The 11,770-nt window shown below is 45.3% G+C and overlaps 1 protein-coding gene across 1 annotated transcript in view; it reads left to right on the top strand.

Moving 5' to 3' along the window:
• The first annotated feature begins 6,015 nt into the window (after positions 1-6,015).
• The window catches only part of TMEM117 (transmembrane protein 117), a 214,907-nt gene continuing 209,152 nt past the window's right edge, over positions 6,016-11,770 (top strand). Inside the window, exon 1 of the mRNA XM_044422904.1 lies at positions 6,016-6,053. The gene's annotated coding sequence lies outside the window, so the exon portion shown is untranslated. The remainder of the gene's footprint in view (positions 6,054-11,770) is intronic.

The raw sequence follows: 11,770 nt of genomic DNA, 5'->3' as shown, positions 1-11,770 counted from the left end.
TTTGCCAGCCCAAGGATGCCCAAGGATGTTCATCTAAATGCGCAAGCATTGATTGTTAGATGAAATGTGTGTTAGTTCAGGTTTGTTTGTGTTAACAATGGGTTGGTGCATTTTGCATCTATGTGGGACAGTATCATCTCTGCAATAAGAAATTGTGTAAAACTGTTCTCATTGTCCAGAAGAAAGCACATTTCTCTTTAGCCTAGGCAAGCAACAGGTTCGTGCAACACCAGTTCAACAAAGGATTTATTTTGTGTGCATTTTTGCATTGGTTGGATTGATTTATAACTGGAAACAGCAGAACCCCCCCTTCTCTGAAAAACCACAAGGCTTGATTTTGTTACTAGAAAAGGTTTTTCACACCCACATCTCCAAGCTCAATTTATAGCTGAGCGGCAGCTAGCGTGAGATGGCAGCCTTGCTAAGTTGGAAAGGCTTCGGTCTGCAGCTGGATGGGCGACCGCATGTGGATGCTGACTGCTATGGATTACACACCCATCGTCCTACTTGGGATGACTTCCAGCAACTCCAGCAAGTTCTTTTTACTATGACTGCCAGCAATTCCTGCAAGTTCTTTTTACTTCCAAGGAGTGCGACCGGATTCACCTCGAGGCTCGGAAGCAGGTTCTTGGCACGGATGGCCAACCCACCACTGACCCGGTTATTCTGGAAACGAGCCTCCCAGCCCAACAACCCAACTGGGATCCGAATACGGTTGCCGGTGAAGGAGCTTTAACCAGGTGCCCGGTGGCTAGGACCCTTCCAGGTGATCCTCTCCACTCCGACGGCGGTAAGACTGGCTAAAAAACCCCACTGGTTCCACGTGACACAGATAAAGCCTGCCTCGCCGGCCCTCTCGGAACAATGGACGGTACACCAAACTGGAGACCCTCTGCGAGTCAAGTTAAAAATGGTCTCCTCCCAGCAGTCCTCCTGATTCTTCTCGCCTGCCTGGTAGGCTGCCCCCCCCGAACCCACACCAGCCACTTACCATGGAATGGACCTTGCAGACTAACTGGCAGACCTCCCCGCCAGTGGCAACCGTCCTGACTCACACCCACGATGCCTCCCCGGACTTCCGCATAGATCTCTGCCAACTCTTTCCGCCCGGGTGGACTAACCCGGGCCTCTTCTCGGTGCATACGGTTGGGGGGGACCGCCTGATCTGGGGGTATGGATGCGGAACTGATACCTTGGAAAGGAGACTGTCGCAGGAGGAATATTATGGTTGTCCATCGAATGGGAGCCCCGCTTGCGGTGACGCGCCCTATTTCTACTGCGCCCGATGGGGTTGCGAGACTTTCGCTACCTGGTTGGAAGGCCAAGATAAGGATCCTTGGCTCACGGTAAAAAGGGTGCAGGTCGGCCAGGCGGGGACCGGCAGACGTAACCCCCTAAGCCACAAGATCAAACGAGGCGGGGAAGATTCTTGGGTAAAACGTAAAACCTGGGGGCTGCGCTTGTATCTGTATGGTCCTGATCTGGGCGTACTTTTCACGGTTCAGAAACGGGTTATCTCACGACCCTGGGGCCCGGTGGGACCCAACCAGGCTCTCCCTCGCCCTCAGGTGGTGAACCCCACCTCCACTCACCGCATCCCTGACCCTCGTACACAGCGTGCTCCGGCCTGGGCTGCTAGCCAACCGTCATCCAGCCGCTCATTTACATTAGTGTCTGCAGTTTTTCAAATCCTCAACGGGACCAACTCAAACATTACCGAAACATGTTGGTTATGCTTGAGTCCTCAGCCCCCTTTTTACACTGGGGTAGGAGTGAATGCCTCCTTTTCCATCTTTGCTAATATCTCCTACTCGGAGAATTATGGGAGCGCCTGCCCGTGGGGGCTCCACCCCTCTATAACATTAGAGGAGTTCTCAGGTCAAGGGACCTGTGTCACGGGGCCCAGTGGGCCCCGCGATGATCCACGATGCGCTGCTGCCTTACTCCTTACCCCCACAGCACACCCCTACCTCCTGGCAGCCCCGAATGGGACTCTTTTTGCTTGCCGATCCGGCCTCACCCCGTGCAGCTTATGTGCTGCCTTGGATGAGAAATGCTGCTTTTATGCAAATCATTCAGGCATCATCCATAACAGTCTAGACCTAGTCAAAGCCCGCCTGGAGGACCGGGTTCCAACTGGTATCAGCGCCTCTTCAACTGGTCCCCCTGGCTGACCAGTCTGCTCTCTTCCCTTGCTGGACCCCTTTTAGGATTGTTTTTCCTTATTTTAGGGCCCCTCCTGCTCCGTTGGGTTACCCGCCTTGTCCAGCAGCGCATTGACGCTGTGAAAGTACTGGCACTTCATGTTGGTTACAAGCACCGTCCGCTAGCGGCTCGCTGATTCGATGATTCGATTCCCCAAGAAGACCAGTAGGGAATGTTGTAACCCCCCCTCATAATCCAAACATGCAGCCAGGGCATGGCTCATCACGGGTAAAAAGCATGATCAGGGTGTCCTGTGCGTGTAAGAACAAGGAGAAGAACCCCCAACGAATGTGCACGCTACGCAAGGATGAAAACAAAGCAGGCTACGCTCAAGCATAACCGCAGATGTCACGCCCTTGTACCCTTGCTTGCTTGCTTCAGCATGAAGAATGTGCAAATGTAGCTCAGTGGGGTTCCCCTACTGTTCGCTGTTATTCAAGCACCTGCATAGTTGTAAAAGAGTATAAAAAAGCTGCATTCTTCTGCTCGAGACCGCACTCCAACGAGTGTGGTCCCTGCAGGTAAATAAATCCCCTCTCGAAAATTCCAACTAGTCTCTGGTCTCATTCGTAAAACCGCGGCATACAACAATCCCTTTCAAGCTAAATTTGTCCCTTTTATGGGATGTTTCTTCACAAGACTGTTAATCTACTTTCAATTTCATTGCAAAGCTGAAGAATGCTTCTTTCTTGCTTTTCCACTGCATAACCTCTAGGTGGCATTGTACTGGTGCAAATATGTATCAAAAGAACTGTTTCTTTTACTTTTGCAATAATGCTACATTTTCTCTGATGTAAAAAACCTCACCAAACTGCTATTAAAAACAGAAATAGAACAGGAGAGTCCCATAACCAATTATGACTAGGAAATGATGAACACCCACTAGAGACCCTATTCTTCTCTGTCATTAACTCTCTAGAAATTCCAATGTACCATTGAATTTTGGTGGCACCGGGACCTCACAGCCTAGTGATCCTGATTATAAAACATTCATAATCACTGGGATGCCAAAACTGATTGAACAAGTTCAGCCTGGGAAATCTCCAGAGAGTTCAGTCTTCTGGAAGGCTGAGTCTTTTCTTTTGCCCCTACAGGATGTGCTATCTACCAGGAAGGGGAAAAAACAAGGGAAAAATATCAGGGGCTGCAAAATGAGTCTGTGTAACAGCTTAGTTGCAGCTCAGAAACCCTTGACAGTCTTCACGTGAAGAATCTCCAGCCATATTTAGTCTGCATCTTTCTTTCCCGTTCTCTCTCCTAGAAGGGTAGTTAAGGTAGTCAGTTAAAACATTGCAGCGAAAACAATGCAGAATGCTGTACATCCTTAAAATCTGTATATTGTAAGTCAAGGCAAAACTTACAAAAGTTTGCAACAAAAGTCACAAAGATGGTTTATAAAAAAACAGGTTGCCAAGGTGAGAATTACTAGGAGATAAACGACTGTCTGCATGGTATCACCAAGATGTCTCCAGAGCCTTAAATTGATACAGAGGCAGAAGGTTTGCAATCTCTGCTCTTTCGTATTATCTTAAGGTTTTGACTGTGCAAACATCCTGATGACAACACTGAGTCAGCCATTTGCTACTTCCTATCTTCACCTCTTGCCAACCTGTTTTTTGTAACCTGGCCTGGTGAAGAGATCTGGACATCTCAGAAGCATGCACTTTTTTGATCTTTCATTTTCTCCAAAGCTTTATACTTTCAGTTTTGGAATTATTCTTCTGGGCAGCAAAACTGCTTTTGTTGTTTCTTAAAAGTGAATATGACATATCTTTCATGGGCTACAATCTATTTCATCTAATACATTACATCTTTGTTGTAAGCCGCCCCGAGGCTTCGGCAAATGGGGCGGCATAAAAATGTTTAAATAAATAAATAAATAAATAAATAAATAAATAAATAAATAAATAAATACATGAAGTGCTGGGTACAATGGACAGGGTGTTTTTAGTGGTTGTTCCTCACTTTAGAACTTGCTTTCCAGAAAGGCACATTTGATTCTCTATTAATTTTTAGGAGAAGCCTATTTATATGCTTATGCATGTACATGTGTGTGTGTGTAAGTATAATTCTAGCCATTGTTTTGGGATTTGTTGTATACTTTTTTATTTGATGAATATATTTTATATGGCTATATATTTATTTGTTTTGGTGTTTCAGTTGATACTATTAGAAGCCACCCTGTGATGGTAGACACCCTAAAGAATATCTGTTTAAATAAATCAAAGCACTGGTGGAAAATAACCCTTTATGAAATTCTGCCTTTTATGTCTTTATAAAGGTGCATGACCTTCTTACTGAGTCTGTACATGACAGGCTAATAAAAAGATATTAATTCATGTAATACAAATCCTAGGGAATATCCTGATTCTAACAGTATTTACTGTAAGAGTGAGTAGAATACTCCAGCTTAAATCAGTAGGAATTACGTAACTTATAATATTAGCTCATGTAATGAAAATTCCAGTGAATAGCCTGATCCTAATATTAACTCATATAATGGAAATCCCAGTGAATAACATGGTACTTGGGGTGAAGTCTAGGAGCTCAACTGAAACTAGTAAGCTGTTTTTGTAGCATTTAAAGTTGAGCCAGCAAAGACCAAGCACAGCAAAAACTAGAAGTGAAGATCAGACACACTAAGCAAAGGTACTCTGCACATGCTTAGTTCAAGGCTGTAAACTGATTTCAGGACTGAGTTATTGTGTAGGCTGGGAGCATGTGGGGTCTTACTGCATTGACAAAGCACGGATACAAGCAAACAAGGAAAGCAATCTTGGAGAGGAGGTTGTGTCCCTCCAAATACCTCCCATTAAACATCCCCTACCTGACATGTTTAATCCAAATGAGTTGGTTTGATCAAGCAGCCTGCCGGGGCTTTTTCAAAGCCATAGTGGACTATGGTGCATGAGGTGCATTCTAATATTCAAGTGATCATTGCAGTTTGTTCTGTTTGCCAAATCCAGAGAAGATGGGTGTTGGTGTGGTTAGTAAACTACCTACAACCTAAAACAAACAAACAAACAAACCAACCAACCCATGGGTTCCCACAAGTTGCAGCCACAGCTTGAATACTCAAAGGTTAGCAGGTTTTGGAATGCCCTGTGGCTTAAATAGGCCATGATGGGCTGTGTGAACACAGTCAGTATGGAACAGTGGTCAGAGTGGCTGGCTTGAGATGAGCGAAATGCAGGCTGCAGTCCCAGAAAGCTGCCTGGGTAACCCTGGGCCTCTCCAAGCAATCAGCCTATCTCACCTCACAGGGTCGTTGTGAAGAAAAAAAGGATGGGATTCCTTTCGCGTGGCGGGGGGGGGGGGCATAAATATACTTCATAAATAAAAGCGAGAGCATGCATGCATGCGTGCCCATTCGCTTCTCCCTGACCCAGCGTCTCCGAATCCCACCTCCGAGCGCAGGGGAGCGGACCCTCTGCTGGCTCCCCACGCCCGCACCCCGTTTTTGCACCGAGGCCTGCAGGAGGAGGGAGAGGCGGCGGCGGGGAGGGGAGAGGGCGAGCGGCGGCGGCGGCGGCGGCGGCAGCAGCAGCGCTGGCCTGCCGGGAGCTCGGATTCCAGTCGTGACCGGCCTTGTCGCAGCCGATCCGCCCGCCTCTCCCACCTCGCGGAGCGCGCGGCGGGGAAAGCCCTCCAGAAGGCCGCCCACGGGCAGCAGCCGGAGGAGGAGGAGGGCCGGCGCCGCAGCCGCTCCGTGTCAAGTGGTGCCGCATGGTGTATTTATAGCCAGCGGCGGCTGCCCGGCTCTCCGCGTCTTGCTATAGGAAGCCTCGCCGGGGGAGGCGAGGGGGCCCGTCCCGGAGCAAAACGCGCCCGCCCGGCCGCCCGCCACGGTGAGTAAAGCGCCCCCGCGGCGCGGGGTGCAAGCGGTCGGCCCTGGTTTGGGCGCCCTCCGTTGGACTGCCCGGCGGGTGCAGCTCCTCCGCACTGCCGCGTCAAAAGGCAGGGCTTGGGGGCTGAAAGGAGAGGTGCCGGGGCTGCAGCCTGCCCGTCTTCAGAGCCGACAGTGCCCTTGTCCTCCAGCAGCGCGAGGCCCGCGTGGGGAGCGAAAGGCGCTCTGCACATGCTCGCGTCTTCACTCCAGGGCCGAACCTGTTTAGTGTGACTCCTGGTGGGAGACACATTAAACAGCCAGCAAGGTGATGCTTCCTCGCCGCCGAAGGGAACTATCCTGATATTTTTGAGCCATTATATGCACACGCACACCCCAATGATACCGGGACGGAGGCACGTCCTCTCGAAAGCGCCTGAAAAGTAGGAGAGAAAGGCAGTAATATTTAAGCATTTCATGAAGTATGTGCTTTTCTTTCTTTTTTCCCTTTAAAAGAGCTTTTGTTTTGTGGGGAAATGGTGTGTATCAATATACAGTCTAAATAAAGGGCTATTAATGCCGGGCCCCAGGCTAAATCCAGGCATGCAGTGTGTAGCGTGTAGCAGTGATCAGATATGTTTACAAGCTTCAGGGATACTTAGTTCCCTTGATTTTGTTATTTTAAGTCTGGTAAACGAGAGGCTTGTCTTATGTAACACCTCGTTTCTGAAATGCATCCCCTGCCATGAAAACACTGATCTTGTATCTGGATTGTGATGGAGAGGTACTCTGCACATGTTCAGCTTGAAGGGCAAACTCTTACTGTTGTTTATGATTCAGGGCCAAATATAGACAGTGGGGCTGAGTCTGTTCTTCCTTTGCTGAAGAAAAGCTCTGTTAATGAGAAGTTGTCTCAGGTGGTGGGTTCATTAATTCCTCCATCTCTTCAATTTTAGAATGCTTCTCTGTGTGTGACTTTTGTGTATGCATGTGTAGAGAAGGAAGAATCCTATTGTGGAAGCATAGAAAGGGTCCAGAGGAGAGCAACAAAATGATCCAGGGTTCGGAAATACTGTCCTATGAGGAGAGACTGAGAGAAAGGGGCATGTTCAGCCTTGAAAAGATGAAGACTTGGGGGGGGGGTGTCATGATATCCTTCTATAAGTACCTCAAAGGCTGCCACAAACAGGAAGGTCAAGATATCTTCTTGCTAATGCCAGAGTGTAGGACACAGAATAACCAATTCAAGTTGTGACAACCCAGGTCCAGGCTGGACATCAGGAAAAGCTTCCTCTCTGTCAGAGCAATATGACAGTGGAACCAGCTGCTCAGAGAGGTGGTGGGCTCTCCCGTGCTTGAGACATTCCAAGAGAAACTGGGCAGCCATCTGAGTGGGATGGTGTAACCCCGTAACAGCAGGGGGTTGGACCCAATGGCCTTCATGGCCCCTTCCACCTCTACTATTGTATGATTCTGTGATTCAACACGCAACAGAGTAGGAGGCCAAATAGGGCTGCATATGTATTTTTAGGTTTTGACAGGAATAGAGTGGAAGTAAGACTCAAATTCACGTACTGCAGTGGTTAGGGGTGGGAACTAAGTAGAAGTAGTGTGGTATAGTGGTGAGAGTGTTCAACCGGGACTGTGAAGCTCTATGTTCTTTTCTCCACTCAGCCATGCAGCTCACTGAGTGACTTTGGGCCAATCACTGTTTCTCAGCTGAACCTACATCACAAGGTCGTTGTGAGGATAAAATAGAAAAGAGGTTGGGCATGTAAGCCACCTTGGGCTACTTGTAAGAGGAAAAAAGGTGGGATTTCTGGATCAGGTCGCACATCTACAACCACACTTACAAGCTGGCCTTTCTTCAGCTTCAGTCTCTCATATGCACCGTGTAATATTGTCCCATCTTACACTTCTTTAGAGTCTGGTTGGGATGAAGTGTACTAAGTTAACAGCATTTGAAATATTATGTATGCTTACCTTTTCCGCTTTGTTATTAGTTTGACTTCTAGAAGCTGGGAAAAGTGCAAAATCTAGAGGGATTTTTCAAGTTAGAAAGCTCATGTTTGAATCTTGAGTTTGTGTCTGATAAGTTTCTTTCAAAGACCAAATTTTTCAAGTTGAGGCTTTCTTTCCATTTAGTTTAGATCCTTCTTCTATTCATGAATTTCTCTTTCACAAACAATTGCTTTATAAAAAGTATATCTAAAGGGGCTGAATGAGAAAAGTAGATGAATGCAGGGTGTCTAAACCAAATGACAAGAAAGACATGATTTGAAATCTGGCAGGCTACTTTTCACATGTAGATAACTTTCCAAATCACTTAGATCACATTTGAAAGTAATGAACTAAAGATGATTAATTGTCTATGCTACAAAAGAAAAAAAAAGTCTTGCTTCAATAATGACACTTTTGGGCTGTAGCAGACTGTAAAAAGCTTTGTTCACCAGAGAAATGTGTTGTCACTGAAAGAAATATAATTCCATCATTTTTTGCATCTTGCTTTTCCAGTTCCTGTGACTTTGACACAGTGGCATTGTTACTGTTGGGTTGTTCCACAGCATTCTTCTTAAAGAGCCTGTTGGTATATGTTCTGACACCCTGTTCTGGAAAAATCCACAATAGTGCCTGCTTTTGTTATCTCTTTGAATGCAAAAAAGAAGCTACAGCATGAACTCACAATGAGCTATTGATGGAACAAACAGTTTGGTTTGCTTGGTTTTAAATTGCTTTACTGAAGTTCAGATTTCCCAGGAGACATTTGTCTTTAGGCCAGAGTCCTATCTGGAAATGACTTATGTAGAAATCAATGGATTGTCTTTCCTTGAAATTTGTCCAGGCATAGGGTGCTCCGATTCAATTTGTAGCTTGGTAACTTTCATGTGTGTAAATTCCTTGACATTGCAACTATCATGAATGTCTTTCTGTTAGTATTGAATCATAATGACTGGGTTCACACGTAATGACAACCTAGAGCATGAGATGAGTGAGAGTTCTCATTGAATTATGCATTGTTACATGAAAGCTCTGCAATATAGACTAATTATAGATTCTATCACTCTTCATCAACCCTTGTGTGTCTTCCCTGTGATTTTTAATTCCATAAAAGAAAAGCATATTGATAGAGCCATTTATTTTCTTAACATATATCTAGCCCATCTTCCAGATTAGAAAAGCAAAACGAGTTTCAGACCCATTCTTATCCATGAGCACATTTAATCAATAGATGGATCAGTTAACTCAGGTCTCATATGATGAATCAAATGGCTGTGTTCAGTGATGCTTACTCCCAGCTAAGTGTGTGTGCCATTTATACACTTAACTGGAAGTGAGCTCAATTGATCTCAGTGGGGTCTTTTTCTCAGTAGACATACATAGAACTGGGTCACAGTCTTGCTTTATTTTTGCAGTCCTCAGAACTTTTCTGTTGGTTGACTATTGGAACATTTACACCTACAAGGGTTAAATTGCTTTGGAGCCTCTTTCACACTATGTATATAAACATTGGCTCAAATCCAGAGAAAGTTAGTCATGCTTAAGTCGCACTTAATCAATAGGGCAATAGTTAGTTGCAACAAATTTATGTCCCAGTAATACCAGTGAGACTTCCTTTGGATTGGGGCCATAGTTAATGCAGAAAAGAAGTGAGTAAGCATTCCAGCTACTGTTTTATATTCATTGTACTGATTTTATATTCATACTCCCACCTGATTGAAGCAAGGGCTGCTTTTTGCTTTATGGTTAAAATTGCTTAGCTAAGAGATTCCATTACCTCCCACTTATAGCATGAAGGACTTCAGTATCTATCAACTATTCAGCATGCCCCCATTGGGTGGGAAAACAGGTTTGCACAGGCATTCACACTGTTCTGGCACCCTTTAATTGGAAAAGGGACTGTGGAGGCAAACTACAGTGGAGCCAGGGCTCAGAGTGGTACAGCACTAGCATCTGTGTACTGGTGTATTGGTGACATCTGCTCCTTCTTCAAATTTCCCTGTTCTCTAGCTGCGATTCTATTTATTTATTTATTTATTTATTTTTCGGTTTATATCCTGCCTTTTTCCTACAAAGGGCTCAAGGCAGCGTACATTATTCTCCTCCTCCATCTTATCCCTACAACATCAACTCTGTGAGGTAGGCTGGACTGAGAGTCTGTGACTGGCCCAAAGTCACCCAGTTGGCTCCATGGCTGAGAGGGGACTAGAACCCAGATCATCTGAGTCCCAGTCCCAGTTCTTAACCACTACACCACACTGGCTCTCTAAGAATATATTAGTTATAGCAACAATATATTAGAGATTGTTGTAGTATGAAGTATATTTGGGTGGTTTGGACATGAATGGGTAATTCTGAACCGTTAGCTTACAAAATACCTTCTTGATGGACATAAAAATGCCAAGACCTGGTTTGTTGATATGGAGAAACAGAGCTGTCCACAATTTTGGACTTTCTTGGAAGGGGCAGGACTGTGCGAAATGCCATGATGAACACCTGCACTTTAAATTTTACCACCTCACCACCTAGGAATAGGGGATGAATAGTACAACATCTGGGATGTGTGAAGAATCTGAATAGGTAGGGTGAAAACTCAGTGGATTTGGCCACCTAGATTCCAGTGTTATTAGTCTTGTGCTGACACGAGGTTATACAAGTTGACCCAGTTTATTAATTTCTATCTATATTACACTCCAGAAATTGCACACTAGTTGAACCACTAATTAAATTTGTGCAAATAACCACCCAAAAAACCATGTGGCTCCAGAATAATTTGAGCAGAATCAGCACACTTATGCAAATTGCAATTTGAGCAAATTACTATTCTATCCTAATGAAAGGAGGACCAAGTAATTTTTTTGTTGCTTATTTAGGTAAATTTCATTAGTGGTTGGAAAAATATGCTCAAAATGCAGTCCCTTTTAGAGACAAAATGTGCAGAAGGAAAAAAAAAACTTGGCTTGTTTCTCATCATGGGATTACAATGGGGAAAAGAAACCAGCTGAGCTAAAGCAAGCTTGATTACCCTGTTCTAGTACCATTACCCAAACCTTAACCCCAGTATAATCCCTATACATTCAGGCAATGTACACAAAAGTCAGCACTCAGAATGTTCTTATTGACTACATTCCTGAGGATAGATAACTAACTGAGGATAATTGTGGGTCCTTGCACACCAGTGGGCCCCTGTTTTCTCAATCCAAACCTGAAGCTTATTCTGAGACCAAAGATACAGATATAATCTTTGTACAATCAGGCAGTGTGTAGAAAGGCAGTATACATTTTGACTGTACATTGTTTTTGTCCAGTCTAAGTCATTTCCAGGTCCTTTCTCGGGAAAAGGGATGAAGGCATTCATACTCTACCCCCACTGGAAGTTCAGTGCCAACCCTAGCACCCCGGTATAGTCCCTGAACATCCATAACACTTGCACAAAGGCAACACTCAGGGTGTTTTTATAGCCTGGTCTCTCTGTTTGCCCAGTCTAGGCTATTTCCAGACCCATGGACATACACAGGGAACCAGGTTTTCCTGACTCCAACTGTAATACCCAGGTACCATCTGTAAACATTCTGACATGCAGACAAAGGCAGAATTTGGGCTGTTGTTGTTGACAGCTCACTCTTTCTGCTGACTCAAGGTTACTTTCAGGCCTCTGGATTCATACAGGGACACAAACTTTCAGAGCCCTACTTCTAACATATTGTTTAACCCCAACTCTTACACCCTGGCATAACCCTT

This window comes from Varanus komodoensis, unplaced genomic scaffold, assembly GCF_004798865.1.
Source record: "Varanus komodoensis strain SLA01 unplaced genomic scaffold, ASM479886v1 scaffold13_1, whole genome shotgun sequence".
Lineage (NCBI taxonomy): Eukaryota > Metazoa > Chordata > Lepidosauria > Squamata > Varanidae > Varanus > Varanus komodoensis.
The sequence above is the reverse complement of the archived record's forward strand: the minus strand, read 5'-3'. Positions and strand labels throughout refer to the sequence as shown.